The 8,626-nt window shown below is 39.3% G+C and overlaps 2 long non-coding RNA genes across 2 annotated transcripts in view; one reads left to right on the forward strand and one right to left on the reverse strand.

Annotated features, from left to right (window-relative positions):
* Positions 1–8,626, forward strand: part of LOC109257956 (uncharacterized) — an 86,477-nt gene that overhangs the window by 49,886 nt on the left and 27,965 nt on the right. The gene's annotated exons all lie outside the window — the stretch shown is intronic.
* Positions 916–3,221, reverse strand: LOC109257955 (uncharacterized). The gene is made up of 3 exons (XR_002076150.2): positions 2,457–3,221; positions 2,129–2,221; positions 916–1,416 (listed from the first exon to the last, which is right to left on the reverse strand). It is a non-coding gene; the product is annotated as an uncharacterized LOC109257955 (long non-coding RNA).

The raw sequence follows: 8,626 nt of genomic DNA on the forward strand, positions 1-8,626 counted from the left end.
GTCACGATCTCATGGTTCACTAGTTTGAGTCCCACATCGGGCTCTGTGCTGACAGCTCAGAGGCTGGAGCCTGCTTCAGAGTCTGTGTCTCCCTCTCTCTCTGCCCCGCCTCCACTCATGCTCTGTCTCTCTCTCTCAAAAATAAACATTAAAAAAACATTTTTTTTAAGTGTATAATTCAATGATTTTTAGTGAGTTCACAGAATTGTAGAACAACCATCACCACAGTCAATTTTGAGCATTTTCATCACGCCAACAAGAAACCCTATACCCATTAGCAGTGCTCCTCATCTCCATCTCCTCTCTCCTCCACTGGAAACCAGTAATCTACTTTTTGTCTCTATGAATTTGACCATTCAGGATATTTCATATAAATAAAATCATACAATCTGTGGTATTTGTGACTGGCTTCTTTCACTTAGCATGATGTTTTTAAGATTCATCCATGTCGTATCATTTATCAGTATTTTATTTCTTTTTATTGCCAAATGATATCCATTGCATGCCCCATTTTGTTTATCCATCCATCAGTTGATGGATATTTGGGTTGTTTGCACCTTTTTGGCTAGCATAAATAATGCTGTTTATGAACATTTGTGTACAAACTCTTATGTGGACGTAGTTTTTATTTCTCTTGGGTATATATATATATGGGAGTGGAATTGCTGGGTCATATGGAGGACTTATGGTTCTTCTTCTTCTTCCCCTTCCCCTCCTTCTCCTTCTCCTCCTCCTCCCCTTCCCCCTCCCCCTCCCCCTCCTCCTTCTTTTCCTTCTCAGCTATACCCAATGTGGGGCTTGAACTCATGACCCTGATATGGAGTCTGATGTCCTACTGACTGAGTCATCCAGGCACCCCAGGACTTAGGATTCTTAAGAACAGAGGTTGCTTTACACAATGAGCTCAAAAACACATGAAGCACTAATAACTCTTGCTCTTTAATTTGTTTATTTACTGACAGGCAAAGTTTTACAGCTGACTCTTTGAAGAATTGGCATTAATCAAATTTCTCTATCTGATACAAAGTAGCCAATGAATGTGCAAAGTCCAGTTTTCCTGTGTAGGAGAATAAAGGTCTTCTTGGGTTTAAACGGAAGTGGGAGAAGTTAATATCTGTCTCTGCCCATTTCTACTCCCACTCTGCCATACTCCTGGACCACACAGGGCTGGCTGATGGAGTCACCCAGGAAAGCTTCAACTGGGAAAGCTGGCCTAGGAACTGATTTTAGCCATAATTAGATCACTGCTTCCATCTCTGTATTTATGATAAGAACTTACTGTTCCTTTTGTATGACATCTGTCTCTGGCTCTTCTTTGTTCATCTCCATCATCTCTGCCACCATATACACTCCTGTCTTCTCCCTGCTCTTTCGTTTTTCCTCACTCTCCTGGTCATGTCAGACTGTTCCTTGGTCCTATTTAAGACAATAAAGTTATGAGACTCATGTGAGTTTTAGTATATCATATCCAGATAAATACGGGCACCTTAAAGTAGTTGTCCTGGGTGGCTATACATTTATTCCAAAACTTCTGTTGTTACTTAAACTATTTTGGTTATTTATTATGTAGAGTTGCTCTCAAAACCAGTCTGAGCCCTACAAGAAGACTAGTTTCATTTCCCTTAATAATCACCCCTAGTATTGCAAGGGCCTCCCACTCTGCTTGTATTTATTTGCTTGTATTTATTCCCAGTTCCCTCTTTCCTTTCTTGCTCTAGTCCCCCCAATAAGAGGAGTTCTGGGTTCATATAGGGACACAGAGACACAGTGAAGGGAGATTGGCATGTTTCACAAGACTTTGACCTTTAAACAAAGCATGCTTAAGATGCTCCAGTGTTCCATTTCTGCTTTGTGATCCCCTCCTCAGCCTTTTTCAGATGAAAAAAAAAAACCCATAAAATAGTAGGGATGGGAATATGGCCTTGAATTGTTCTCCTCTCAGGGGGAGAAATGAGTAGGGAGAGGTACTTCCGAGGGCTCCATTTCCTTCCATCCTGGGTAGTTAACGTTTTACCAGCAGTTCGTTCGCCTCTAGGGGAGACAAGGATCATGTTCCAGCCCCACCCCGCTGCTCAGGGTAGAGGGCACTTTGTACAGAGCTGTGATTTGAGAACAGCCTGCATCTGACCTTATTCTTATTTTCGAGTCTGTAGCTGCCTGTGATCTTGTATCTTCTCAGCTCTGAGGATTTTCATACTCTCTTCCTCTTTGAGTTTCTGCTCTGGGGAGAAAATGAAGATGTTTACTAGTGGGGGGAAAATAAACCCTGAAATTTGCAAAATAAAAATTAACATATAGCTGAGCTTCCTGCCCATCATGCCTCCATCTTCTCCCCAGCAGTTTCTGAACCTCCCCAAACCCCAGTGAGATTTTGGTTGGTTGTACAAATATACCTACAGGATTCCCTTAACGAGGGAGCTGTGTTTGAAGGCTTTGTGTTCTTGTTACCATCTTACCTGCTTTTCTCTTTTCCAGAGAATTCTCCTTCTCACAAATGGGTATGAGACCAATGGTCGAGAAATACAGCCTCCGTTCACCCTTCTATTAATTGCAGAATAAGTGATGCAGAGGCTGGTTAGATAATATAGCTGTGGGTAGAGAGCAAAAGGAAGCATTGGAACACCTGCCAGGGATGAGACCAGAGATCACCATTAGTGAATGAACATCCCTGGAGCAGAGGAAGGGAGGAGGTGGGAACAAGTAAGGGAGTCAAAGGAAGCCAAAGAATTATAGGAACCGAGGATATAATCTATAGGGGAATGAGGGAGGCTAGGCAGAGGATTTTGGTGGTCTCTTCTCTAGTGCCTGAAAGGACAGTTGCTTAATTAGTGGCTATTATGGGCATGGCCTCAGGGTAGATTCTGGGGATATAGAGATAAATAGATATAGTCCCTACTTTACAAGTGTACAGTCTAACAAAAACAAGTACAAATTAGATGAGACTTTCAAACGTGTGGTATTGTGGACTGGGATACTGCTACCATTACTAGCAGTAACATTTTTATAAATTGAAGTATAGTTGGCATATAATATTATATTGGTTTCAGGTGTATAACATAGTAACTCGACAATTATAATACATTATGAAATGTGCACTTACAAGTGTACATCTGTCACCATACAAACTTATTACAGTGTTATTGACTGTATTCCCTATGCTGTGCTTTTCATCCCTGTGACTTAATTTATTTTATAAATGGAAGTTTGTACTTCTTAATTACTTCCACCTATTTCACCCATCCATCCCCACACTTCCCCTGGCTGGCAACCACTGGTTTGTTCTCTGTATTTACGAGTCTATTTCTGTTTTGTTTGTTTAGATTCTACATATAAGTGAAATCCTATGGTATTTCTCTTTTTCTGTCTGACTTATTTCACTTAGCATAATACCCTCCAGGTGCATCCACGCTGGCAAGGTTTCATTCTTTTTTATGGCTGAATAATATCCCATTGTGTGTGTGTGTGTGTGTGTGTGTGTGTGTGTGTGTGTATCACATTGTCTCTATCCATTCATTTATCAGTGGATACTTGGTTTGCTTCTGTATCTTGCCTATTGTAAATAATGCTGCAATAAACATAGGGGTGCATATATCGTTTTGAATTCACGTTTTGTTTTCTTCAGCTAAACACCCAGAAGCAGAATTGCTGGGTCATATAGTGTTTCTATTTTTAATTTTTTGAGTAACCGCCATACTGTTTTCCCTAGTGGTGGCACCAGTTTACATTCCCAGCAGCAGTACACGTGTTCCATTTTTTCCACATCTTTGCCAACACTTGTTACTTCTTGTCTTTTTGATACTAGCCATTCTGACTGGTATGAGGGGATAACTTATGGTGGTTTTGATTTGCATTTTTCTGATGATTAGTGATGTTGAACATCTCTTCCTGTGATTCCTGGCCATATGTATGCCATCTTTGGAAAATGCGTATTCAGATCCTCTCCCCATTTTATTTTTTATTTTCTTTTATTAAGTAAATTCTCCACCCAACATGGGGCTCACGAAACTCATGACCCCGAGATCAAGAGTCACATGTTCCAGGGGCGCCTGGGTGGCTTGGTGGGTTAAGTGTCTGATTTCAGCTCAAGTCATGATCTCGTAGTTCGTGGGTTTGAGTCCAGCATCAGGCTCTGTGCTGATAGCTCAGAACCTGGAGCCTGCTTCAAATTCTGTGTCTCCTCTCTGCCCCTCCCCCACTCACACTGTCTCTGTCTCATCAAAAAGATGAATAAACGTAGAAAAGAAAAAAGAGTCGCATGTTCCACTGACTGAACCATCCAGGCACCCTTCCTCTGCCTATTTTTTAATTGGGTTACTTTTTTGTTTGTTTTTGTTTTTGTTTTTGTTTTTGTTTTTGTTTTTAATAAAAATTTTTTTTTTCCAACTTTTTTATTTTATTTTATTTTTGGGACAGAGAGAGACAGAGCATGAACGGGGGAGGGGCAGAGAGAGAAGGAGACACAGAATCGGAAACAGGCTCCAGGCTCCGAGCCATCAGCCCAGAGCCTGACGCGGGGCTCGAACTCACGGACCGTGAGATCGTGACCTGGCTGAAGTCGGACGCTTAACCGACTGCGCCACCCAGGCGCCTCTTGTTTTTGTTTTGATGTTGGGTTGTATGAGTTCTTTATGTATTTTGGGTATTACCCCCTTATCAGATGTATCATTTTCCTCCCGTTCAGTAAATTGCTTTTTCATTTTGTTGATGGTTTCCTTTGTTGTGCAAAAGATTTGATGTAGTCCTAACAGTTTATTTTTGCTTTTGTTTCCCTTGCCTCAAGGAGGCAGATCCAGAAGAATATTGCTAATGCTAATATCCAACAGATTACTGGCTATGTTTTCTTTTAGGAGTTTTAGGGTTTCAGGTATTAAGTTTAGGTCTTTAATGCATTTTGAGTTTTTTGTGTATGGTGTAAGAAAGTGGTCCAGTTTCATTCTTTTGTATGTAGCTGTCCAGTTTTCCCAGCACTATTTTTTGAAGAGACTGTCTTTTCCCCATTTTGTCTCCTTTGTTGTAGATTAATTGACCATATAAACATGGGTTTATTTCTGGGTTCTTTATTACGTCCCATTTATCTATGTGTCTATTTTTGTGCACGTAGCATATTGTTTTAATTACTGTAGATTTGTAGTATTGTTTGAAATCATGATACTTCCAGCTTTGTTCTTTTTTGTCAAGATTGCTTTGGCTGTTTGGGGTATTTTGTGGTTCCATACACATTTTAGAATTATGTATTCTAGTTCTATGGAAAATACTATTGGTATTTTGATAGGGATTGCATTGAATCTGTAGATTGCTTTGAGCAGTATAGACATTTTAATAGTATTAATTCTTCCAATTCACGAACGTGGTATATCTTTCCAATTATTTGTGTCTTCAGTTTCTTTCATCAGTGTCTTAAAGTTTTCAGAGTACAGGTCTTTCACCTCCTTTGTTAAATTTATTCCTAGGTATTTTATTCCTTTTGATGCCATTGTAAATAGGATTATTTTCTTAATTTCTCTTTTTGCTACTTTGTTATTATTATAATGAAATGCAATAGATTTCTGTATATTAATTTTATATCTTGCAGCTAACATTTATTGTTTGCCTACTGTCTTCTAAGCATTTTACACATGTACTAACTCATTGACTCCTGACAATAGCCCTGTGAAGTATGTATTGTTATAATCCCTGTTTTATGGGTAAAGAGTCTGAGGCACAGAGACATTACAAGTAGCTTGACCGATGTCTCAGAGTAGGCCCTCAGGAGCAGGACCTCCAGGTGGTCTGGCTCCAGAATATGTGCTCCTAAGTAACATGGTCATCCAAAGAGTACGCAGGAATTCTGCTGCTTCACATTTGCATGCCTTTGTACCACTGGTTTGCCCTTTTGCCTCTAATACTTTTTCTAAAAGACTCTGGTCAAGCAGAGGATGCTCCTTTGACATCTTCTCTGATTTCTTTTGCCTATCTCAGGGGGGCAGTCACTTTCCTTGGAGTTTGAATAGCACTCTGTCAAATCTTGTTAAACTACACAGTAGTGTATTTGTTGCAATATCTGATTCCTTGTGTTATGAGCTTCTGGAGAGCAGGGACTTTTTTTTTTATGGAAAATTTCAAATAGTTGCAAAAATAAAGCTAATAATAAAATGTATCTACATGTACTCATTGTGCAGCTCCAGCAATTATTTCATAGCCAGTATTGTTTCATTTATACTCCCCTCCTCAAACTGGGGTATTTTGAAGCAAATTTCAGACATCAAATAATTTTATTAAGATTTCAATTATATTACTAAAATATAAGGTATCTTTACAAAAAAACATAACCACGATACCATTATTGCACTAAAAATGAGTACTTCTTCAATATCATAAAATATTCACTGTTCAGATTTCTGTAATTATCTCCTAATTTTCTCTCTCCCTTTCCTTCTCTTTCCTTCTGCTGTTTTTGTTCCTTTATTTCTTCCTTTTCCCACCCCCATTTTTTTAAAGCAGAGTTGTTTGAATAAAAATCCAAATAAGGGCTTTAGTTTTTAATCTCCGTGTTCTCATTAGCACCTGGCTTAGTGCTTGACATATAGTAAATCCTCAATAAATGTTTACTGAATGAATGACTCATCAGAAATCTATGCACATAAGTGGAATTCGTGTAACCTTACTGCCATAGTTGGTTGGTTTCTTGGGGTGGCTTTTGGTTTCTGGTCCCCTTAGTTAGGGACTGACTCAGATGCTTGCTGCTATCAGTGCTTGTGAATGCTACTAAAGGTGTGAGGACAATCAGAGTATCCGTGACTCAGACATCTACAGGCTAGAAGGAAATGGGCCAGACTTTCTTGTCTGTTTTTTGTTCTTAGTCTCTTGTTATCTCACTTTGAGTTTGGACGGACCATGTTTGGCTTTTTTGCTATTTCTTCAGAACAGGGATCCTGAAGGAGCTCCTCAAGAGCATGAACAGAGTTCACATGGTACAGTGGTGGGTTCTGCACTTGATGGAACAAATTGGCTGCTCCTTCACTTAATTTTTAAGATTTGAGATAAAATTGAAATAGATTGAAATGCATACAGATCTTAAGTGTACAATCTGATTTTTGGTAAACGTATGCATCCATGTAATCACCACCTGAATTGAGATGTTGAACATGTCAGTCAGCCCAGAACGCTCCCTTGTGCACCTTTGCAGTTAATTCTACCCCCTGTGGTGAATTCTAACATCATTATTATCACCTGTTCTTGAGTTTCATTTAAATGGCATCATGTAATACGTGTTCCTTTGTGTCTAGCTTCTTTTGCATAGCATAATGTTTTGGAGATTCATCCATCTCATTTTAGCAGTAGTTTGTGCCCTTTCTATTGCTGATTAGTATTCCCTTGAATGGATATACCACAGTCTGTTTATTCATTCACATATTGAGGGATATTTGTGTTGTTTCCACTTTTTTGGCAATGATGAATAATGCTATTATAAACATTCTTGTATAGCTGTATGTATGGACATCTATTTTCATTTCTCTTGGGTAGATACCTAGAAGTGGGATTGCTGGACTATATAAGTATATTTAACTTTATAAGGAAATGCCAGATTCTTTTCCCGAGTGGTTGTGTCATTTTATATTTCCACCAGCAGTATGAAGAATAATACCAGCTGTTTCCTATCCTTGTGACAGTTGGCATCAGGAGTCTCTTAAAGTTTAGCTATTGCCAATAATTTTTTTTTGAGTACTTCTCTAATTCTTGCAGAATAGATTACTCATTTTATGCCCATCACATGGAATACTCTACCAACTCCCCAGTTTTTTAATTTTATCTGTTTTAGGTCAGAGTTTCCTAACATGGAATATACATGAGAATCACCTGGGAGTTTTTCCAAGTAGCCCAGGTCTCACTGCAGACTCACTGTACCAGTTTTCTCAGGGATAGTTTATGGGATTATATTCCAAGCTAAAAACCACTGTTTCTAGGCTCAAGTCCTACCTGTGATAGCAGAGGTTCTTCATCTTGGCTACCCATTGAAAGTATCTAGGAGCTTTTGGGGTGCCCGGGTGGCTCAGTCAGTTAAGCTTCCAACTCTTGAATTCAGCTTAGGTCTTGAATTCAGCTTAGGTCATGATCTCTTGGTTCATGAGATCAAGCCCTGTGTCAGGCTCTGCACTGTAAGTGCTTGGGACTGTCTCTCTCACTCTCTCTTTCTGCCCCTCTTCTGCTTTCTCTCTCTCTCTCTCTCTCCCTCCCAAAATAAATAAATAAACATTTAAAAAAATATTTGGGGTGCTTTAACCAATTACCAGAGCCAGGGTTCCGGCCCATGATAATGAAGTCAGAATCTGTGGGTGGGACCTGAATACCAATTGTTTTTTAAAATTTCCCAGTTACTCTAATGTATAGCCACATTTTCCATTGGATTTCTTTCTGTTTTCTCTTGTGGCATGTATTCCTTTTTATTTTTATAATACTTTTTCATGGCTTATCTCCTATTGTAGGCTGTATGTTCCCAGAGGTAGGGCCCTTGCCTTTCTCATGTCTGTGTCTTTCATGGGGTCTGACACTGACACTTACAGTATAGCATGTGCTCAATAAGCATTTCACGAACACACAAATTGGTCATCAGAAAAATCACAGTCACAGGCAGATTGTATCCTGAGTC

This window comes from Panthera pardus, unplaced genomic scaffold (genome assembly GCF_024362965.1).
Source record: "Panthera pardus isolate Hobbes unplaced genomic scaffold, ASM2436296v1 HiC_scaffold_18, whole genome shotgun sequence".
Taxonomy (NCBI): Eukaryota; Metazoa; Chordata; class Mammalia; order Carnivora; family Felidae; genus Panthera; species Panthera pardus.